The sequence below is a fragment of the Passer domesticus genome, chromosome 10 (genome assembly GCF_036417665.1).
Source record: "Passer domesticus isolate bPasDom1 chromosome 10, bPasDom1.hap1, whole genome shotgun sequence".
NCBI classification, from domain to species: Eukaryota; Metazoa; Chordata; class Aves; order Passeriformes; family Passeridae; genus Passer; species Passer domesticus.
The window spans coordinates 9,906,127-9,930,793 of NC_087483.1; the positions used below are offsets into that span (position 1 = coordinate 9,906,127).

Sequence of the window (24,667 nt, forward strand, 5' to 3'; positions counted from 1 at the left end):
TTAGCAAACTGCTGAGAATGGGCCTGTCTTGTACCAGGCACTGTACAAACACATAGCAAGAATATTTATGTAGATACATAGGTGTTATACAGGATTGATGTTTTTGTGGAAATTGAGCAGTAAAAGTATATCACAAACAGATTTTCTAGCCATTTCAGGACTCTTGTAGAGGTAAAAACACTGCTTTGCCTGAAGCTATACACACTTATTTTCATTTGGTGGGAACTTGTGTGGCAAAAAGATATCTGAAAATGCAAGTATTACTGAAAAACAGTGGAAGATCCCTGTCCCAACAAGTCTGCTATCTCAATCATCATTAAATATGAAAGAGAGAGGAAAACAACAAAGTTCTTCTTTTACATGGTGTAAATACACAGTTTCTCTAGACAGACACCACTACTTTAAACACTGCAACTTCTGATGAAAGCAGCAGATTATTTTATTATTTTAAACAACTTGGGCTAGAGAGCAAAACCCTAGATGTGGTGGACAGTCAACATTTTATACTAGGAATGTTTTGTTTGTTGTAAAGTATCTCTCATGCTTAGAATATAAGTAAAAACAAAGTGCACAATTCCATTAACATTTGTAAGTTATGATGAAAGGCAAGTACCCCAGTTTAACATCAGTTTGAAAATTGTTTTAAAGGATAGATCATAGACACGATTTTGAATAAAAATACTTGGTTCCTAATTTAACATTTTTTATAAAACCCTATGTAAATTAAAAGGGCTATTCATGACCTCTAAAGGATGGATTGGCTGTGGAATTCTGGTCCACTTCCCATCTATACTGGTTTTATAATGAAAATAAGTTTTAGTGCTTATTATTATAAGCACTAAATTATTCAAATACTTATCACACTATACACCCCCATTCTGCCATGCACTCCCTGAGCCCCCCCAAAACTAAAACCAAACCCAGAAGTAATTTTGGTGATTATTTTTCCATGGTAAAGCACGCAAAAACACAATAGCAATACATGCTTGCTTTCTTTCACACAATTCTTATAGCTGCTGGCACTGCATGAGGACTCCTTCATCACTTAGTTCAGTGGAAGTTTCTGCAGCATCCTTTGGGATACAGTCCTTAAACACTGAGTTTACAAAGCATTTAAGCATCTGTATAACTTTAAAGCACTTGGGCTATCCATCCTCACTTAGAGCACTTAAGCACTTAGACTAAATCATGCGCTTGGTGGCATTGCTGACTCCAGGCTTTACTGTTCTGTCTCTACAGGACTACCCAGCTTCCAAAGTGCGACTGAAATACACATCCAGCAGCTCCAGAAGTTCCAGACCAAGATTTGCTTTGCTTTCACAGTATGGTTACCAGATGCAGCATGTATCTCCTATTTGTGTAGTAGATAAAAAAACCCTGACTGGGATCAGCTGTTGGCAGGGGTCAACAATTTGCTGTTAAATGAAACAAATGTATGTGTTTCAAGGGACAGGGAGCCTCTGAAAACCAGAAGCAAGTAAATTTTAAGTACTCTTCAGAATGAGGGCAGGACTGAGCACAACAAATGTAGCATTAGGTTCACCATCACACACCTGAACCTCTGCAGACAGCAATGCCACTTTGCCTCTCCTATACTTCTCAATTATAGATTACTCCTGGGTTTGCTCTAGTTTATTGGCTCACATCACCTTGGCAACACATCTAAAGTTATAAGATGGCTATCCCTCTCCCTTACATTCCCTTCAGCTAACCCTACATTTGGCATTTATTTAGAAGCCTCCTCCACACACACATATCTCCATATGCTGAGCTACTACAGGTGTTCCAACCAGCAAGTCTCTATTTTACCCTCTACAGGCCCTAAGGGTAATAGACTATATGATTTACTTTGGCACTGAGCACTGCATGCAATCTGAGCTGTGTGTCAACTATTTGACAGTTTTCACAACAAACCCACCAGTCACTGGCAGGTTTGCTGGCTGATTTAGTTACTTCTGGTCCCATTCATCTAATCATTAAAAAAAATAGTCCTTAATTAAGAGACAAGAAAAAAAAAACCCTCTGAATTCCCAGGCACAAACCTTTGGTATATTGACCTTTAATTGCCTAAGTCTGGAAGTTTAATTACAGCCCTAAACAATAACTTACTTCACCAATTTTAGCACTACTTCTTCCCCTAGATGAGCAATAGCAACATCTCTGTTTATTAACTCAGAAATGCTGTACACAGGAGAGCAAGATGTTTCTCTTTCAGAGCCACGCAGTTTTTGCGTACACAGAAGAAAAAGCAAACTAGCACACAACAGAGCATTGGCTGAAGAGAAAACTGAGCCAGAAAGACAGAGGCAGGACCAAGCTGTCTTCAGACAGTCCCAGAGGAACAGAAGACACTGAGCACACAGCTACACCATCATTTAAGAGCCTGCTGTCAAGACTGGATTTACCCATCATCCATGCTGTAAGTCCCTGGCTGAGGATGAGAGGATGCTTCAGCCCAGGCTCTCTGGACAGAGGGATTAGTAATGCTCAGCATCTTAGCCACAGGCCCAGACTAATAATGGGATCTAGACTGCTTTGACATGGGAGAGGTAAAGCAAGCTACTGACAGCCCACCAGCAGACTGGAGGAGAGGGATCCACCTAAGCATACTTCAGATGCTTTGATCCAGGTATAAAGCCAAGCTCTGGTGTGCCACAGTGAGGCCTGATGTGCCAGACCCTGCATCTTATTTCACACTGCAAAATCCATCAGAGCTAAGACAGGTACAAGAACTACCATAAAAAGGCAACAGTTTCCTAGACCAGGGAGATGAAACATCAACATCTGAGATGAGGGCCCAGCAGAGGGAAGGAGAAGGCAAGGAGGAATTTGAGATGAGGTAACTTCACAGACTGGAAATGTCCCAAATGAAACACGCAGTCAGAAAACTCAGGACAGCAAAAAGCAAGCTGCTCCAATAAAAGCATAAGTCCTTGTGCATTCCCAGAACAGAACTACCAACCAGCTGAGGTTTGGCAGGGGCCTCTGGAGATTTTCCTTGTTCAACTGCTGTGCACAAGCAGGGTTGCATGTGTTCATAGCAGCAACTCTTTGTCCAGAAGACAGCTAAAACAACCCTTTGGTTCAGTTTAATTAGAAATGCAATTAAAAAACCCACAGTCCTGCATGTTAATTGGTCAGGTCAGTGAATGGTCAGTCCTTTCCCACATGAAACCATCAATTTTCACCTTCATTACAAATCATATGATAATCCCTGGTTTTGCACAGCCCTCAGCTAAACTTGCACGTCATCTCAAACTTGGCTCTACTTGGATACATTCCTCAGGGGTACCCTAAAAGCATTTTCTGCTACACAGAAGACAATGAGCAAATGAGTCAACACACAACTGGGTGTGAACTTGTGCTGCTCTTGACTGCCTATTCATTTCTCTAAGTGTAAATCAGGAACAACCCCACTGCTGTCAACTGAATTACATCAAAGAAAGCAAGCACACACAGCCTTCTAAATGAAAGAGGCAGTATCAAGTTTCATAGCTTGTATAAAAGGCTGCATGTCATTAAAGGCTGAGCAAAACATGGGTGTTTCATGTCCTATTTATTAAACCATACTTGCTGTGCTACTGGAGAAACACCACCAAAAAAAAGTCATCTAAGTCTCCCATACAAATGCAAACCTACTTGCTTTTGGAATTACTGTTAAAACTTTCACTACTACACATATCCCTTCCATTAAAGGGATCAGGAGAAAAAGAAACTGAAAGAAAATAGAAAAACATGGGAAAGGAAACAAGACAATGTTTAAGATGCATAGCAGATAATGAAATAAAAAGGACACAGGATTGTGATTCTTAGAAATCCAGAGTTAAGCTCTCTATAGAGCACCTGCTTTAGCAGAAAAGTTTCCAGCAAATAAAATGACCAGCAAAGCCGCTCCTTTGCCAAGTGCCCCACACACACTGGGAAAGCAGGGACGTGACTCACATTGCTGCTGAGAAACTCAGCTCCTCACACAGATCTCATCACTGTGTTCCTTCTCATCACTGAGCACCAGCTGGAGTGGTCCCCTTGCTGCTGAAACTTTCCCTGCTCTCCTGTCTGCAAACTGTCTCAAATCCTTCTTGCTCTGCACGAGAAGAGGACAAGAGAGATACCTGGGTGACTTGAAGGGTAGAAACAAAAGGTATGACTCAGTACTATTAAACTGGAAGGACAGCTGCCTAAAGGCCAGAAACTGTGTAGATAAAACCACCCATTTGGGTGAGCCTTTGTGGCATCACTTCCATTATGGTTTTCTGCTTTTGAAAGGAGCTTTGGAGAATGCAATTACTCAAGGCCTTTGATGTTTCCTCATGAGTAAACCACCACTAGGACAGCCTGGAAGTACTGGCACAAATTTGTTTTGACTTACATAAGTACAAAACCTCTTTAATTCCTCTGCTAATTCTCAAGTTTCTAAAGAATCTGCTTTTACTGTCTGGTCCACACCTGCATCCATAGGCATCTCCTGGACTGATCCTGTATGCCTTACCTAGAGTGCTCATTCCTCTGCCTCGTCGAGAACATTTAAAATCAGAGTGGGGAGCAGGGCAGACTTCTACAGCTAAATTGTTCTGAAGTTAAACAAGGAATCAGTGTGTTTCCAAAGATGGGAACAGTAGCGTGCAGCTCAATTTTGCAAGAAAAACCAAAGTTGCACAGATGAACATGTACACAGCCCAAGCATGTTCCACCCAAAGCTTCAAGTGTTCCAGCTGCAAGAGGAAAGGAACTGTCTCTTTTATTTGACATGTTGCTAAACAGCTGTAAACTTTTCTTGGAGTATAAGCATGTTTTCTCTCTAGAGGGATGCAATCCGGGTTACACAGAGAGATGTCTAAAAGTAACATAGTTCCTTATGCTCTCAATGCACCATGTGGATGAGATTTGGGATGTAAGCATTACAATGCTAGACCAGTGCTCCCTCTAACCTTGTACCCCATCCTCAGATATAGTGGACTGCAGACAGAGTAAGAGATTATCTCCATTTTAAATATTTTTTTGCACATTTTGTTCCTTTCACTCAGCAGTTTCACTGACCATGAGGCTTATCATCTTAGGACAGGAACTCTGGTCACTAACATCTCTTCTGCACAACCAGGAGGCAGGAGAAGAAGGATATTTAAGCAGACAGACAAACCAGACAAACAGCAACATTTGTATTTCAGGCTTCAGGCCACATCCTAGGAAAAAGCTCTTATGTAAGAGAATAACTTCAATCGTACATATAGTCCTCAAGAATCTATACTTGAAAATTAAGACTGCATTTCATTATTTTTCTGGAGGGAAGAAGCTTATCATTTCCTAAAGTGATGAGAAATAGAAGCATTCCAAAACAACTGTACCAACATTATTGCTTAATGTCCATGTTTCTCAGTTTGGCACTTCAAAAATACCATTAAACAGTCTACCTGCAGGACTTCCAATACCACTGATTCAAGGTTTTCCAATCATTCATGACTATTTAGATGTGAAATGAAAACAGAATAAAAACATAACAGAAGCAAACCCCTTCGGAGTGCAAAATTAACAAGAGCCCCTCCTGTTATTAAAGGTATTTTCCAACCACACCAAGATATTTTTTTTCTAGAAGGAAGATAATGAGGCCCTTCAGGCCAATGGTAATTTGCAAATTAGAGCATGGAAGATAAAAAAGCTAAAAAGGCATAGTGATTCAGAACAGAAATGTCACCTTGCTAATAACTATTGTTTGTCTATCAAAAAGGTTCATTAGTGAGGATGATTCACAGCAAACATCACTGCCAGTTTACCCAACAGTATTTAGTTGAAGTCAGGAACAACATGTAATAACTAGATGATTTCCTGCAACAAAATGTCAGTTCAATGCTATTGCTGTGAAGGTTGAAGCTGTGTCCAACCAAGGCCAGAAACTCTCTTCCCACCCACCAGCAATGTTTCAAAGCAATAGTGGCACCTCGTCAAGAGGGCACAAGTCACACCTCCCCTTCAATCTGCCAATGATGATTTGTTGTCATTGTAGCAGAAAAAATTTGCCAATATCTTATTTAAAAAAAGGCCATTTCAGCTCTTGCTTTTCTGAATATAATCTATTTCTTTAAAATACATGAAACCATTTGTTCACTGAAAACTAACAACTACCACAGTGGCTCTAAGGATCAGTATCCAGAAACCCCAGGAAAAACCTAAAGGCAATTTTTCAAATATTTCCCATTTCCCAAGATGAGAGTACCAGATGTGCTCATCCTAGAGTAACCAGGTTAACATTTAAAACATAACCAGCAGCCATTCAACACACAAATGCAATGGGAGGAAAATCCAACTATTGCTAGATCTGATTTGTACAAACTGTGTTTCAGATTCCAAATGACTCCAAATGAGGCTAAGTTCTCCATGTCTTTTGTGAACTGTTACTACCTATGGGAAGGTAGGTGTATTCATCTTCCTAATTAAATATCTAATCACCTCACTGCAGGTACTAACCAGAGCACCTGTTTTCAAGCACCAACACATATTCTCAGTTCTTTATTATTATTCACACCTTTTGCCCTGTGTGTACATTGCATGTTTCTGCCTTTTTGCTTGCAGAATGTGCAGCTTTCTTGATCCAGTCCACAAATGAGATTTACAAAGTTGATGGGGAAAAAGCACTCCAAAGCTGACACTACCACCTGTGAAACAGTAGCTGTCACAGCATGGCCCTGCCTTTCTCCCTTGGCACTCCTAAGAACCTGGCTCTCAGAATGCCTTTCAAGCCCAATTTCTATCATGATAGACTCATATCTCACTCTCCTGCATGATGTCAACAGTTTTTTGAAAGAGTCACAGATTCCTAAGACTTGGGGAAAAAAGTTCAAACAGACTGAGATTGGTTTTAAATACACACATGACTTGCAGCACATTTCTGTAGCTGCAGCCAGCATTTCCACTCACATTAGTGGATAATGACTGTTCTAAATGACTCCCCTCTCACATCTCTACCCTCCAAAGCTTTTATTTGCATCCCATTTAGTTTGCTCACTCTCTCCATACATTCAGACCTCCTTCACTAACACCAGGCTGGACAGGGCTGGACTCCCCTCTTGCACTCTCAGTGTAAGTCTCCTCAGCTTTATTTACTAGTTAGATGAGTTATCAGGCAACTACTTCTGTGCTCCTAGATCCCTGTGTGACATCAGACTAAGTGTTAGCAATGTCAGGAGCACAATGCTTTTGGCTACAGTAACACTGAATTACTCGGCTCTGGCTTTAACTCAACGATGATAACCAGCACAGGCTCTCTCTCACTCCCTTCTGCTCTCATGCAGACTTTATGATGTGGCTCAAAAGCTTGAATTCAAGATGATCAGAAGACACGTTACCTTCAGGCCTTTGCTGGTGCCTTTTGGAACTGCAGCCTGTCTTCGTGTAAGAATCGTTATAGTAACGCTTTTTTCTTCTTCAGAAAAAATAAACTGGGGGGAGGGGAAAAAAAAAATAAAAAGGAAGTAAAAATAAATCTGGCTAGAGACCAGAGACCACAAGAACTGGCTTACAGGAAATTGTCATCATCAGTTACTAGACAGAAATTTTTTTCCCACGTATTATACATATCATGCAGGGACAGGATGGTTTTACACTCACTCCAAAAGACATCACAGCACAACCTAACTTGCAATCTCTCATGTTTGGGAAGAAAGGGAACAGAGAGGCTGTCTCTTTCCAGTTCATACCAGCAAAGCATGAAGGATTCCAGAAGATGCTTTGTCCATTTTGTTTATTTGCATTAGCAAGTTTGTTACTGCGTTTTAAAATAAAAACATTAAAACATTTCAGTCAGCAACACAGTAACAGAAACACCATGAAACAGAGGTGCAGAGCCCCTGACTTCAATGGCTCTACTCATATAAGGGGGCATTATTCATAACACCTCATTCATTCAGGTCTTTACATGCTCTTTCCTTGCAGAAATATTGCATCTATTTTCACTGTACTACTGTAATTGAGCTTAATAACATATTGCTTAACCAGGTCCACAGCTACAGGCAAACCTTTTAATACAAAAATTTCCTAACTTGCCAATGAGTGCTTTCGTCGCAGAATGAGGAAATGTTTGCACGAATGTGGCTGCTGTTGCAGGGTGTTGTTGTTGGTCTAAGCCATGAATGAAAACAGCTAAATCTCCTCTCAAACAGCTTTCGTGATGTGCAATGATAATGACAATTTGGCTGTATCATCTGGCTAGGACTTCAAGCAGCTTTTACTACTTTCTCCTCAGTGCTCTGCCGGCAGTAAACTGGAGGCTTCTCTCAAACCATGCCAACTCTTCTCTGAAAGCTTTATTTTATCAAACCAGTTTTCACAAAATAAAAACACAACAGCAACACTACTACTGCACATCTAAGGACAGACTTGCTGCATGGCTCTGCAGCATGCTAAATGTATTGTTACACTGCTTGAGGTCACCCAGGAAATCAATAGCACAACAGGGCTTGGAGCACAGCCTGCCTCAAACCCACTCACCTTTTCTGCTGCCACGGGACCAAGACCAATAGAAGTATCACACTGTGCTCTACATCACAGTGTTCAAAGCCAGTCATGGTCACAGACGCACATATACATGCACAGCAAACTGGGAATCAATCCTGATACCACACTAACAAAGAACAAGAAAACCTAGGACTTTTTTTCTACCACTTGTTGAGCTTCCCTGACCTCACTGAGCCATTTTTTCAGTCTGGTTCTACTGTTTCCATTACATGGCTCTGAACTATCATTCCTAGAAAAGCCATTCACCAGCTTTCTAGGAACTCAGGAAGGAACTCCCCCATCCCCAGCACCTTTTTTCTGTACTTGTTAAGGACCACATTCTGCTCCCCACACACACACTAACTAGCACCTTCTTCCCCCAGCACTCCCACTGTTGTCCTGCAAATCCCAAACTGCAGCAGTTTGGCTCTCATGCAGCCAGCACAATAGTGAGGGACCTGCAGCAGTGCTAAATTACAGAAGTTTGCTGGGCTGCAGACGTGGGTGTGAAGGCCAAAATCTAGACCATAAGCATGGTCTAGGGAAGAAGTTATATGAAGCTGCAAATTTAAACATGTAACACATAAAACACCTGGTCTAGGAAGTGTAGGTGAGTTGCTCAGACTCCCTACCTGAATGTAGAAGTATGTGGAGGTGTTGTCACCTCCTGGTGCTCACTCTCAGAATTATCTAATAGTCAAAAATTACACTAATTCAGAAGTTAGGCTTTAAAGTAATTCTTATGCCTAGTTAGACCCTTCATAATACAATCATGCAACAACTGCTCCTGCAGCACTCTAACAAGTATCTTGTTGCACTTGCTATTTTAAAAGAAAAACATCTCAAAGGAGTATGCCATAGCATGTAGAAGTGTGCATTTCCCAAGTACTTGTAATGAAATCTATATTGAAAGCTCAGGAAAAATACTCAGGTCATACTCCTGTTTGAGAACAGAAATCCATCTCCCAACAGCCAGCAAACAGGAAAGGGGATCTGGAAGTTATGTTTAGCAGAAGACAAAGTTCAAGATGCTTAAGACACTGTCTGTCCCTTTATTCACCTGTAGCATTTAACACCCAAAACCAATGCTGTTTACATGAAGATATGCTCTTACAAAATGTGGGGCTGAACATAGTGTCTCTCTCCACTGAAGAGTCTTTAAAACAATTTCACACCCTGCTCATCAAGGGGCAGATCAGGGGTCCTCCAGACCCCCACAAGGATCATGCCTGCTAGACTCCCCCTCACCTGGGGAGACAAGTTCCATCCTGTATCACACACAGCTACAGAGTACTGCAAAGTATGAAAATTGTAAAAAATATGGTAATGGCAGAACCCTGAAGTTTTTCACCAACTCTTTATGATGCCTTAAGTTTTAGCTTACATGTTTTCCAGATTTTTGTATTGCATTAATATGTAACTCTGAACTTCATACAAAGTGTTAGCAAGTTCTCCTCACAGTTTAGTCAGACAAAACAATCCTTTTGCAGTCTGAGAACCAAGGGCACCATTGCAGCTTCAGGCCCAAAAAGTGTAAATAACAGCAAACTGAGGAGAGCAATCTGGGAGGATGGGACTTCATAACCTGAAGCTGTAATTGGACAATTAACTCAAACATGTAAATGGACCAAAACTTATAAAAGTGTGAAAACATGTGGCCCATTGCCCATATTGGGTGCAGCCATGGCCAGGCTCCTGTAGTGCCCAAGGTGTATCCTTTGAAGGCCTTTTAATAAATGCCTGCTTTATTCCTTTAACTCTGTCTAGCCTCTGTTCTAGGCAGCCTCTCAAGGCATCATTTCTGTGCAGACCATGGTGTGCTAACCTCATCACACCCAATTCTCTGAATGCAAACTAGTACACAAGGTGCAGCCAGTCCCTGTCAGCCCTGCTGTCCTTGTCAAGGACACCACCAGAATGCATCACCTCTGGAATCACATCTCCAAGCAGCCCTGGCACTGCCCCTGCCCTGTCCTGTGGCATGGCTCATTTACCTGGCTCTGAGCACTGACCTTTTGGCACTTTATGTTTCCTAGCTGCTGCACTCCCTGCAGCTCACACCATCCCCATCTAACCTCATCATGGCAAATAGTCACAGCCTGCTCTCTGAGCTCAGGCAACATTTTCATCTGCACCGCTTCATTTGGCCTAACTTTCCTAGATTTTGTTACTCCTGCCTGAATAAGCTATTTCTACATCTCTACATGAATTTTCCTTCCAAGTTCTAATACCCATGAAATGTCTTTTCCACTCCATCTCCTTCGGCACCTAGGAAGCATACAAAGACCTCAGCAGCTAACCTGTTATAGATCAAAACATCCCTGCTATTTACCAATTTGTTTCAAAGCAGAACACAAGGATCTCTGCTTTACCCTGAGGAGCAGAAGAAAGGTCATGTCTTCTACTGTTTTCCTGCCTGATAATCCAAGCAGTCTTTCCTTTGCAATTTGCAATCAGCACTCAGAAATTCTGTGGTTTAAAAGCATGACCTAGCACAACCACATTACACAAGACCAAGAGGAGACACACAATCAGAGGGGCTCTGTGGAGAGACACAATGCCCCATAAAACACACAGGCTGAGTGTCTCAAACACAAGATGTGCATGGGGCCAAGAGCAGTGTCCCTTTCCCAACTCACCAATACACCCTGGTCCACTGCTCACTGGCGGAGAAGAGGGTTTGCAGCAATACTTGTTCATCAAGTATTTTCTAATTTCTAGAAAACATCTCCAGAGAAGGGCAAGATTTGAACAGGAGAATTAAAGACAGCTTTAATCACAGTGATGAATGTGACAGCTCCCATGCAGAGTCTACTGGCATATGTACTGAGACACACATAAACCTTCAGAACTTAGCATACTTGCAGAGGAAATTAACCAGAGCTGAAGAAAATAGCCTTTCTAGAAATGCAAGCACTGACATTTCACAGGCTGTTTCTTAGGTTTTACAGCTAAAATATTGTGTTCAATCTGTGTGGAAAACAGATCCAGAGCAATGCGACCAGACCAGATCCCAAATTCTTTCACAGCATCATTTTTGCTTATCCCCTGCTCCAAAGAGTCTAATTTCAGACTCATACGGTAGATAACAACCTTCTGAGATGTGCTGCCCTTGTGAAAGTCGGTGTGAAAAACACTCTATGGGCTTACATCCCCCTTCATTGCACCTGCAAAGGCAAAACAGACTTTCACCCCATGTTTCCATATCTTTCAGATTCCACACAAGCCATGACTGAACTCATACCTAAATTCCAACTAATATATCTATATATAACTAATTACAGAGCAATTACTGCTTCCTGATGAAGGCAGACACAGCCTAATAGAGGCAGGGCAGTGTCTACTCTGCACTGAGACCCCCCCCCTTAACCTCACAGCAAGGCTTCAGCCTGCACTGAGCATGACCTGGCTGCAGGGCTGGGTCATGCTGCCCACTGGCAGAAGGTTCTGCAAAATGCCATCCCCTGCTATGGCTACAAAGAACTCTGTGCAAGAGGGAAACCACAGGATTTGGGGACAGGAAAGCAATATTTCCAGACCTGTAAAGTTAATCTTGGGCTTTCCTGCTCAAAGACTCTATACTGATGTTTAATATAGAAAAATACCCCACTGCTTTTTATAAAAACTTCTGGTCCAAGTCTCAGTCATTCCACTTAATCTAAATGTCCTTCTCTTTTTTCCCCCCTTGCAAGAGCAAGTTTTATCCACAGAGTCATGCACTTTAAAAATGCCCTGAAACCACAAATCACAGTTGCTGTGCCCAGACACATGATTCATAGCCACAATAAACTTGTCTGAGGCTTGCCTATTCTCTTCTGCATTGACACTAATTCTAAAGATGAGGTGCAGATGGCTTCTCCTGCAAATATACTCTGTAACCTTGAGGAGACCTGGGTAACCTTCAGCCTCAGCTTCATTCCTCAGCTGCCTAAAAAGATTATAGTTTAAAAAATACTGTATCAACTCCATCAGTGGCCAGCATCCATGATCCATGCTCCCAAAGAGGAGTGCTTGCATCTTCAAAACTCATCTTCCCAATGAGAAATACAGGAAATGGTTCCATACACAAGAGCAGCCCCCTTGTGCCAGTCAGGTCTTTCCTCAGCCATGAGGACTCACAGAGGAAGGACGGGTAAAGTCAGCAATAAAGGAAACTAACATCCTGCCCCTCAATTCTAGCTAAAAAATATCAGACTTTGACTCTACCTCAGAAGAAATTAGCTACCACACTGCTTGCACGGTTAGCCTGCTGGGTCTAAAATGTCACGTTCTCCATGAAACCCACAGGTCTCCTCCAGCTCAGAAGCCTCTCCATGCATGGCTCAGCAGAATATGAACCTTCTTGCCTGAGCAAACAGGCTGCAAGGCCCACCCACCTTTACACCTGCTGCCTTCACTGCCACCACATGACACAGAACAGTTTGACTCCGGGGGTTCTGGAGTGTGTCCTCCCACCAGCAGGGAGCTGGGTCTGGCCATCTCCTGTGTCTCTTCTGACTGCTCTCTGGCCTTTCCAGCCAGGGGTAACCCCAAGCACTTGGGCAGCTTGAGCTCATCCATCAGGTCCTAGCACAGAACTGGGTAGGATGACTGGCAAGCTGCTGCTGTTTGCACATTTGGTTTTATCATCTTCCTGAATGGAGGCTTTTGTAATGTACATCAGTGGAGTAGCCAAGAAAACAAAGAGCTGCTTCAGCTAGCATGCAGCAGAGCACACTTTCCTAACCTCTTTCTTTCAAATGATTGCAGTTGCCCCAAACACAGTGAAAGCAATATTTTCCCACAGGCATGAATAGATTACAGCATTTCTCTGAACTGCAAATTAGTCTGTTCTTAGTTAATGATTAGCACTGCTGCAGGAACAGACCAAACACTTCAAACTCAGCTCTAGATTTTGTTCTGAAAAGCCCTTTACATGTAAGGTGCTCTCCCTGGTACTGCACTTATGAAAACAGAAGCACTTTTGTCTGTTCACTGAGACACCAGAAGACCATTTTAAACAAAGGGAGGGAACTGCCCATGAGGAGCAGAAACAAAAAAGCCAAGTTCTTGCACTACAGTACTTTTGTGAGACTTGCTTCTTCCATCTCACATGAACCAGATGAATACTGAAAGCAATTTTCCAACTTGTTCTGTCTGCACATGGACACCTAATAAATCCCAGGATGGAGAAGACACACAGAAGGCTTTTTTGTACTTCTTTTGGTTGTGTAACTACAGGACATAGTCATGACACTCATGCTATTTCCCACTCTGCCTCTGAAGAAATTAAAGGCAAATAACATAAAAAGCACAAAAGATACTGGGGAAAACACACTTGCTACATTTGTGTAAATATAGGACATCTTTCAGGTGGTTGGCTGGCTGTTACAGAATCTGGTGATATTCTTTACAGAATGGCTTAAGTAATTCATTTTCTTAAATGGTTTATTTGCATAAGACTGTGAGACACCTGACAGCAGGCAAAAGGCAGCTGCATCAGCATCATCTCAGGTCTCAGTGCTGATTATCAGAAGCAGAGATGCTGGTCCCAAGGAACCCTTAATTGCCTGCTCACAGCCCACAACTCACAACTATTCTCCAAGTTCCAGCACCTCCTTCTCTGCTGTGCACAAAAGGCACTTCTTTTTTCTCATTCCCAGAAAGGGCCTGGGAATGGCAGCCTGGGCCTTCTGCTGCCCATGCAGCATGCAACAGCACTGCCCAGGAGGAAATATACCAGACATAGATTCCAATGGAATCAGGAATTCCAAACTTGACACAGGAGGTGAGTTAATGCCATGGAGAGCAAGCACAATGGTGTGTGATGTACTCCCAAACCTTAGCACTGAACCAAAGATGAGGTTCCTCAAAGCTGAGCCCTCACACCACATCTGGCTCTTTTAAAATTAGTCAGCACTGCACTCCCAAACAATCTGACCAGCCCATTAAAAAGAAAGCAAACCCTCCACCACATGCTCACTATTACTGCCAGGGTCCAAGACCAGTCATAAATGGAAAAGGCATAAAGGCTTTCCTGTTGCTATGCTACAGATGTTGTTCATATCTGCACGGGGTATTTCTGAGACTCAGGAGCCTGGTTTTGCTGGCTGTAACTGCATGAGGTTGCAAGTCTCTTGAAATCAATGGGCATAAGCAATTTCAGAGATAAAAAAGCATGTGGCCCTGTTGCTTCAAGGCTTCTAGCACAAAGAGAAAATGCTCAATTGCATTCTGACATGAAGGGCTTGAGTACAGCAATCCTTAGCTTCAGCTCCTGCTTATTATGAATATGCATAATTGTCAATACACAACACTGGCAGAATCAGTCAGAATTGTATTTAAAAGTCCAGGCTTTCCAGCCCAGCTCCTATGGCCCACATATGAAACTTGCCTTTGAATTTGCTGAAAAAAGCATCAGCTTTTCATCCAAAGCAGTAGTTCCCTACTTGATGGGTTGGAGTCCACATGTTCTCCTTCTGAGCACATTGTGCAGTGTCTCAGAGGCACGCACCCCTGCTCTAATTAGAAACAAAATACTATTTCATACACATATCTGCCCATACTGCTATTGTTTACACTATGAAGCTATTTCTCAGTAGTTAGATCAGGATAAGCTGCTAATTAAGATGTACAGCAGGAAAAGCCACTTTGTGGAAGAAACAAAAAAGCACTGCATGAGGTTCAGGAGCTTGGAATCTGATTCCAGCTGGGTCACAGACTTGCCTACTTATTGCCAGCATTAATTAATAACATTAATATCCTAATGTTCCTCATTTGCTCAGATGCAAACTGAAAAAACTAACGGAGACATTTTGTACTTTAGGACTGGATCTCCAAGCATGCTCCTTCCTCACTGCCCCAACTACAGAACAAAATACCTGCACAAAAGAGTAACATGGCATTTTTCTGGCTTCTAAACTTGGCCTCCTCATCACAAGGTGAGCAAAGACACAGAGCTGTACACTGCTGAGAACAGGGGCTTCCCTCTACACACATTCTTGGATGAGTTCAAACTCATTTGTGACTCCTGCACCTTTACTCCCACCCCACTTCCATAGCAAGAATTTTTGTGCAGGCACAATTTCCTGACTGGTGTTTTTCCAAACCAGGTCAAAAAGCCTTTCTCAGATGTAAACATTCAACCACACAGAGCCTCACCACCCACCTGGCTCCTAACCCTGACACACACATGTCCTTATTCTTTTCTATAGAAGGATTATTATTTATTACAGCAGGTACCTCAAGGAGGAAAAAAAATAATTACCAGAAGCTTATAAAGCTCTGGATTTCAAATGCAGCACCATTGTGAAGCACTGAAGTTCCCCTATCTCTGAGATTCTCATTGAAATATTTAGAAAGACCAGTCTGAGTGAGACAGCTCTGTCAAAAGCATATGAATCATTTTAACTCTTTCTACAGCTCCACACCTTAACTAAACCTCTCCTAGAAATGCACTTAAAAAACTAAGGATTGAGGTTTTCACATTTTAGGCCACACCATTCCCACTGACTATTATTCAGATGATGGGTCTTAGGAAGCTCAGCTCAAAGCAACCACAACAATGAAGTGTGAGAAAAGTGCATTTATATCAATGCCTGGCAATGTAAAGCACCACAGCATTTGGACTAGAAACCAAGGGGATGGAGAAACACAGTAAAGCATAATCCCATGAGCCAGCAGTGGGTAAATATGGACAACAGAGGTAGGGACATCTAAAGACGTTTTTTTCACTTTTTTCATGAGAATCAAAACATTATCCCATCCCCTAGAAGTGCAGAGTTGACTTGATTTTATCAGGATTTGAGATATTAGTCTTAACAGCCTAGGAATTATAAACTCGACTAAGTTATTTCAGCTACACAAAAATGTCCAGATATGTAATACAGGATGTATGATTTGTATAGTCTTAAAAGTGTTATAAGTTTCATTCATAGAACAAAAAAACTGGATATTATATATTATATATATTTTTACATATACACACACACACACTCTCTGTATTATAATAGCAAAAAGGACAATCAGTTCCAAGCAAAACCAGTTGGGTTTCACATCAAAGTTTTAAAGTCAGTAACTCCTGTATTGATACATTGCTCAGATGAAGTGAATTCTACAGTCCACCTTTCAAAGTCTGAAAATCAAGAATTTGGTAAATAGCTTCCCATTTATACCATATGCTTCCAAGGTGAGAAGCAACACAAAAGCAAAAACTATATTACCTTCAGATGATGAGGCATGTTTACGCCTGCAGCATTTAAGAATTGGAAGAAAAATAACTGATTCTTCCTATGACTGTAATCTCTTTTTCCTCAGGATGTCAACCCTTTTATCTTGCAGACCTGGCCACACCAGAAAATCTGACATTGCCTTTAGGCAGAGCTCCAGTGAGACATTTCATGCAGCCTATCAGATAGAATAGCTTTAACCCTGGTTCTATTATTACTGGTACCAGTAGGAAAAAAACCCAAAACTATGAGTGACTTTTCTGGAAGAAAGCTTTTTGACATATCAGTTGTTAAATGGTAAAGTGTCCAGAAACCTGTGAAGACGTAAGAAATTGAGATAAAAATCTATGACCAGGATATGAGCTGGGGCTCTAAGCAACAGAAGAGCTTCTGCCTCCGAGTGCTACACACACTGAAACACTCTCCCCACCAATAATAAAAAACACTGAAGATGCAAAGGCATTACAGCCACTATTTGCAAAGGTTGTAAGTGAAGCAAATCTTGTAGATAAAGATACTATCTCCTACACCTGGGGGGGCAGGGAGAAAAAACACACACCAAAAAACCTTTCAGGAATAGAAACTTTTATCCAGGTCTTTACCATTCACCTGCAAACCTGACTATTTTTCCTGCTGCATAAAATAGTCCCATAGAAGATGTTTTCTATCTCCAAAGAGACTTATCTTGCTTAATTTAAACCTTTCCTGTTAGAATTAAAGGGCATAACATTTCTTCACTACTGTCTCAGAAGACATCACTGCTGCACATCACAAAAAAGGTCTGGCTCCTACTCGCATTGAAGTCAAAAGTAAAACTCCTACTTTCTGCTCTGTAGAAGGGTCTAATCAAAACTGCTTATCCTATAGCCTTCCAGCCTCCTGGTATGATATGAAAGAGCAAGTAAGGAATATGGTTGTGCCCCACTGAATAAAATAAGGTTAAAAAGTACTGTAAGGGCCTACTAGCTGGTATAGCAATTTATTCCACATAAATGAATGGCATCTCAGAGTGACTGAAGACTAAGCATTAAGTAGAAGCAGATGCTTGCAGGTCTACAATACTCTGTATCCTTTTAAAAGAAAAGTTGTGCACCACCTGTTCCAACCATTTTTTTTTTCTGAAGACACTGCTGGCAATGGAATTAGCCTTAAAAAACAAGCCACAAACATTTACTTGGTTAACTAACTAGCACTCAGGAGCTGCTGGCATCAATAAGAACAGCTTGCTCAGATACTCCCTCAATAAATAGCTTGCTAGCCTTTGGGTTTCACATCTGGTGTTTGGTAGAATGGTAACACAAGCATTTGGTATTACTCAGAAAACTGCATCTTTGTATGTCATGCGTAATCAGAGAAAATGAAAAGTAAAGTGGTCCTTAAAAGAACACCTATTTCTGTACATTCCTAATTTCAGGCTTTGGATTTTTTCAGCAAGTGAAGTTTGGGCATGTAACCCAAATGCACCTGAAAGAGAACTAAACCACAACCCAGTTCTGCTGCTGTGCAATAACAACAGACTTGTGATGACTTGAGTAGAGCCATGCCGATGAGAAATCTGGTCTGTTAGACTTCATACCACAAGCACACCTGCTTCAGAGTCATATGGGTGCCAACTGGTTTGTCTGCAGAAATTCTAAAGCCACCACCTTCATTCATTCCACTTTTTTCCACCCCTGGTCCCCATCCTACCACAAGCTTCTGAGGAAAAGACATCACACCAGCATCTTTCCTGCTTTTTCAGCTACAAACACAGGGAGCATCACACAGTTCTGCCAGGCCACAAGCTGGGGCTGGTTGATGTCACACTTTGATGGCCTCCATCCTGAACTGCTGGATGCAGACAAGGTTATGTGTTTTTCTAACTGGACCACAGCCCTCCCACTGCCCAGGGCTAACAGGATTGCCCACTGAGAGTGCAAGACAGCGTGCTGCACATCCCAGCAAAGTGCTGCTGGGGGCAAACACCACAGGAGAATTGTGTGGAGAAACTCTCTCTCCCTCTGCCCCACACACCACTGCAGGGCTCCTTCTTACAAGAGGAGAACTTGGAACAACAAGACAAGGAGCACTTCCAATCAATTGGAATGCTGGCAGGTATTTTTGGGGCAAGATCAAGTTGCTTATGACTTCAATGTAAATAGTGAAAGCTTCGTCTAAATAGCTTCTGCCTCACATGATTCTCTCAAAGAGATTCTCTCCAAAGGATGTTGGATGTAATAGCAATGCCTTCAACAGGAAGATCTAGCTTTCTCTTCTCTTTTTTTTTTTTCATTTAGTACAAAGGGAATACAAAACAGAAAACCTGTCACAGAGAAACAAGTAGGGCCCAAGGATAACACCCTGCTGTTTGACCATGTGGACTGTTCTCACTCCTCTGGGCCACATGTGGCATTGCTTTTCTCATGAACCTCTGAGTTCCTGAGAGTTGCTGTGGGAACAAATTGAACTGCTGAATCCCTTTATACTTTCTGTTCCTAGCAGGAGAGAATGGTAATGGTGTGTACAGATGAGCAGCTCAGCAAAACAAGTTGAGGTGCATAATCTTACACTGGGAACTAGAGAACCAGTACACCCTAGTAGGATGAAACTTAGATTTCTCCAAGAGATCAGGTGCCTTATTACAATTTTTTATTTGCTGGGCTACAGCAGATCACTTATACAAGAGGAACAGCCCAGAACAGCAGCAGTTTAAAAACAGAAGTATTAAAGACTCCACAGTGTAAGTGGTGATGCCAGTTCTTGTATATTTTAAGAACAACACAAAGGCAAATGTTCAGCTAACTCTGTCTGTTTATAGGGCTTCTAAGAACACCAGCTCACTCATTTTTCATTCTACATATTCCTTATTCTTCTCCTAGAGTCAGTGGAAAGAGAGAGGGGTTCTTCAGCAAATGGCTCAATCCCACATGACCTTCCCACCTTCCTGAGATGCTCACCCACAGTCTCTGCTCTCTGCAGGAGGTGAGCAGGGTAAGCACACTGCTTGCAAGCAGTAATGACATAAAAGGGCCTAATGTTAGGCTAGGCAATGCAGGTCTTCAGACTTTCAATAAAATTCTTTTTTGTGTTCATACCACAGACAAATTCACCATTAATAAGTACAGGCTTTGGTACCATTACATACACTTAGACTGTTCTTGTGAAATATTCTGATTTTTCTAGCCTTTTTATTTTTCCCCCAGGTTCTCAGTAAAAAACAACAGTTCTGCTTACATTTAATATTTTCTTTTGAGGATTGGGGTTTTATTGCCCTTCAAGTGTGAAAAATTAAGTAATATTTATGTTCAACACATGCCTGAGTTTGCAGAGACAAGCCTGAGACAAACAGCCTTGTTTTCATCCCTTTGTTCAAGATACACTGCTGTCTGATGAGCAAAGAAGGTGCTTTGGAGCAGTTCAGAAAGTGATGCAACAGACTGAGACCAATAAACAGGTGAAGAGCTTCTCTGTGCCATTATAAAGGTTGTATACACACCTAAGAGAGGGTTATAAGACTAGCAGGACAAAAAAAGAGAACTGAGCATGATCTGCATGTGCCCTAGTTTCACATGGAGAACAAAGAAAGAGAAGAACAAAACCTAATAAAATTGAAAAAGTTTGATGTGTTTAAATACTCTTGGTGCAGGACTGCTCCTCTAGTCTGTACTGTGTGTTCAGCTTAATAAAATGAGATTTAGACAACTGATTTTTTAATTACAAGAAGGTCTTTTGCTCTCCATTTACGCAAGAACACAGCTTCTATTGACAAACTGTGAGCAGCTCAAATGCAGCTGAAAATACCAATATTCTAGGCACTGGAAGAACTGGGTTACTGCTCAATTCTATGAGCAGACAGGAGTTTGCCTACTCCTTTCAGCTGAAGCTCACCAGCCTGCTCTGTCTCTCCTGGTTACACACATCAACTGTGATAAATCTTTGGTAAGACAGCACATTCAAACCCTGCCACAAAGACTACTGAAGCACAGACCAGCACAGTGAAATGCAGAATGGATTATCCTCAACTTCCCTGTTGCTCTTTGCAAAGAGCACCTACCAAACAGCTTTGTCTACACTTCTAGCTCAGATCCTCAATAGCTCCTTCCATTTAAATTTTTGGATTTGACCTTATTACAGCTTTGAAAGACCTATCTCTTCCTGACCATTTAACTTTCTGCCCAGTGATCAAGTTCAATGGCATGCAGAGGCTGACAAGGAGCAGATAAAAGAAACCTCATGTCCTCACTGAAACAAAAGCTAAGACCACTTCACACTGGATAAGGATTAATACCAAGAGCAGGACCCCTGGCAGTTTCTACTCAAGAACAATGACAACAGGAGCCTTGCTGATAAATTCTCACATTTCCCCTGATTCTCCCACTGCAAGAGAGGAGGCTTACACGACTGTGGCAATTTTTTAAAACATCTTGAGAAATACAAGTGGTACATCTGCACTGCAGCCCGTCACAGCTATAATGCAGTATATTCAGAGCTGGTGACAAGAAACACACTCTGAAATATCCAGCAGAGAGATGGCTGCTCTGCACTGAAATACTGCTGCTCACTTTCGGGCTGTGGACACATCCTCCAGAAAGACTCATGCCTTCACACAAAGGAAAAAACTATGACCTCCAAGAGAGAAATGTGGGGCTGCAGTAAGAGCAGCAATACTGTCACCAGAAACCACCCCCAGCACAAAGATACAGGCAACACACGTCCCAGTTTTCACTCCCTTCTCCACACTATAACGAAGACAGAAAAGAACCAACTACAAAAAAGGTAAAAACCAAACCCAAGAACAAAATCCAACTTCATTATGACTGTGAAGTGTCACCAAATAAACCTGGTGCTTGAAAACTTAACTTCTCTTGAAAGAGGAATGACCAAGTAATTCTTCTTCCAATAACCAATGGATAAAGTGAAAATGGTATTTACCAGCTCCCTCTGTGCTGTTTTCCACGTGAGTCATTCAAATATCTAAAAGCTGTCTGCACCCATTACACAAACTCCCCTCTAAACAGATAATACTGGGGTGCAAGTGGGAAATCCTGGGATCAGCATCTCTTTGCATCTGGGCTGTGTTGCAAATGTGCATATCCTATAAACAATCTCAATAAAACATTTCAACAAAACAGAGCAACGAATCCTCAGACAAGGTGAGCATGCGGTGACTAACACACAAGTGATCAGCACATGTTGCAGGAAAGTTTTTTTGCTAACTGTGAACTCTAAATTTGAAGTGTGAAAAGAAAAAAATGCCACGTCACAGATTCAACTTGCAGTGCTTGTGCTCATCAGCAGCAGCTCACAATGACAAAAGGACATTTCCTACAGAAAAGATGACTACACAAAAAAGTTGGCAAAAACCCCAAATGTGTTTTTATTTTCATTTGTTTCCACATCTGTGCCACAAACACCTTCACCACGCAGAGCACAGAAAATGCACCTATTTTCTTTGTTTAAAACACCATTACAAGACATAACTCATGTACATGCAGGCATAGGAGGAGTCCTGTCAAACTATTTCGGTTTGTTTGAACAAGCCCCAGAGATTCATTAGGCAATCCATCCCAGTAAAGTCAAGATGCAGCATTTCCAGAGCCCTGAAATGACTGATATGAGACCAACAAAAACAGAAGACCCACCTTGCGGTGTCGCTGTCACCTTGTCAGTCACAGGATATTTTATTTCAGGTTTCCACAATCTGAAACAAAACAAAAGCTCTCAGTTAGCTGCAGCTGTTAAAGGGAAAAGCTTTATTTTTATTATATGAATTAAAGACTCATGAATTGCAACATGTTAATAAGAAAATACCTTCCTTCTCTGCTTTTAGTAACATGCACCAAGTTACACCAAATGCTCTTTTTCCAGTGGCTAGAACATCTCTTGCCATTATAGCTTACACCTCTTGATTTGCATCAGACCACGTCTTACCAAAGAGCCCAGGCCTCCAGAGTGCCTGATTTTGTATAAAGTGAATATCTATGGAAAAGCTGATTCCTCTGAAGCACAGGCTACACTATGGGGTCTGTCAGGATCAGAGTTTCATAGAAACAACTAAATCCCTTCCTTCTTTACAGAAAGAAGATGATCTGAAGGCAGAAGACCTTTCAGGTATCATTAGGGATGACTTCAAAAATTAGAAAAGATGCTATCAGCAACAGCCCTAAGTACAAGGAGTCAGCAAGCAAACAACACAGATAATACACCCTAATTTGCCAAAAGCTTCCTTGTTGATAGGAATCCCACAGTTACACTGCACAGTAACAAATGATGTGCTTACAAGCTGCAGACCAGACTGATGGGACCTATTAATTCAGTATCAGGTAACGTGGTATCACATACCACAGAAAATGTGCAGCAGGGAAGTGCTGTTGAGCAGTCACAGAGAATTCTCTGGTGCTACAGCTGCTTTTCTGCAGGAGCCTGGGCATCTCCTTAACTGCCTTGTGCTTGAGTTACTAAACATATTTTACAATGGGGATAATATCATCACAATGGCATAAACAAGGACTAATTACTGGTTTGCAAATCCTGGGAATGACTAGGCAAGGGAGAAGCACCTATAAACTGCAAACTTGTTGGCATTTACAAATTGCATTGAATTGCCCAAGAAGGAAGAAGTACAGGCTTCCCTACCCAGCTTCATGTCAACAACCAACAAATAGATCATTTTCCAGCCTATCATCTTCAATCAACATGAACTTTACCTACAGAATTAACTTCTGCCAACATGTGAGTAACAAAACTCACAGCTGGACAAAGCTAATTAAGATACTCATTACTTCACAGGGAAAAGACGGGGAGAAGATAAATGTCAGCAGGAACAAAAGCATCTTGTACTTTTAGGGAACTTTGTTACATCCCCCTGTACCCATAAGCACAGGGGTTGTCACTGAAAGCAGTGGGAGTCTCATCTCTTACTTTACCAAAGCTAAACAAGAAAAAAATCTACTTTCACAGAAAGGTAGAGGACAGATTCAATATCTTGCCAAAGTTAACAGGAAGCAGCAGCTGAATCATGAGCAGAAAGCAAGGACCCCATCCCTCCCTCCTTCTTTTAAGCATGGCGCAACTTTCAAAAAAAAGACTTAAGTCTCTAGTAGAGAACACTGCTGTCATAACTGAGGATGAAGGTGGAGGTGTAACCAGGAGAAGAGAAGAAGGGAAGTCAGGCTCAACTATTTCTTCTTTCCTCTCAACACCAGCAAATGAAAAGTCAGTTCTTACAATATACTGGCCAGGCATGGATCTTCTTATCTTTGGTTAATTCCGTATGTCTGAGAAGAAAATCAGCTGTAAGCCGGTTAGACTCACTAAATGACATTTGTCTAAGGTGCCACCCCCAGGTGCAGAGCCATGCACCAAAGACTGAGCATTCTTTAGGAAGCTGCTGCTCATCCAGACACTGTTAGTAATGGTTAGCAAAACACAACCATGTAACAACCCATACATAATATTCCACTCTTGAGCAAAACCCCATTCAGCACCCTCTGACCTCCAGTTCACATGCAAACCAAGAGACGAGGAGGAATGGTACCAGCAGGACCCCTTTTCTCAAGCTTCTGATGAGCAAATGACAGACAAGCACACAACCCTAGCACCTCCAGCAAGCAGAATTTCCAGTTTTTTTACAGCTTGGTCCACAATTATTTAATCCTTAGAGACTCCAGACTCATCCTACTATCATCTGTGGTCACAATAAAAGGGAAACAGATTTGTTGCTAAAATGGCCATGAAACACCAATCAGACATCAATTTAAACTCCTGCTACGGTTACACTCAGTTAACTCCACTTTAAAAACATCAAGATTTTCCAAATCACAGCCCTGACTCATGCAGCCTGTGGTGAACAGGGGACATATTCTGGAAAAGACTACTAATAAAATACCATGCCAACTGCTTGACTCAGAGAAAACAAGATTAGCACTGCGACATGTTGGTATTTTGACTTCTGAATACTTGCTGGATGATAAAATCAGGAGCTGTCTTGAAAGTCT

At 41.7% G+C, this 24,667-nt stretch overlaps 1 protein-coding gene and 1 long non-coding RNA gene across 14 annotated transcripts in view; one reads left to right on the forward strand and one right to left on the reverse strand.

The window, feature by feature from the left end:
• Nucleotides 1-24,667, reverse strand: part of MAP2 (microtubule associated protein 2) — a 224,647-nt gene that overhangs the window by 154,524 nt on the left and 45,456 nt on the right. For 7 of the 12 annotated variants that reach the window (XM_064433657.1, XM_064433692.1, XM_064433689.1 and 4 more), the window contains exon 2: nucleotides 22,313-22,371. The gene's annotated coding sequence lies outside the window, so the exon portion shown is untranslated. Of the gene's footprint in view, nucleotides 1-7,337; nucleotides 7,431-22,312; nucleotides 22,378-24,667 lie in introns of those variants that run through there. The other 5 variants (XM_064433668.1, XM_064433662.1, XM_064433663.1 and 2 more) reach the window with 4 other exon arrangements.
• LOC135308570 (uncharacterized) lies at nucleotides 14,256-19,754 on the forward strand. Of its 2 annotated transcripts, none has more exons than XR_010368966.1 (3): nucleotides 14,256-14,283; nucleotides 15,290-15,404; nucleotides 19,550-19,754. It is a non-coding gene; the product is annotated as an uncharacterized LOC135308570 (long non-coding RNA). The 2 variants fall into 2 exon arrangements; XR_010368967.1 differs by lacking the exon at nucleotides 19,550-19,754 and adding an exon at nucleotides 18,123-18,482.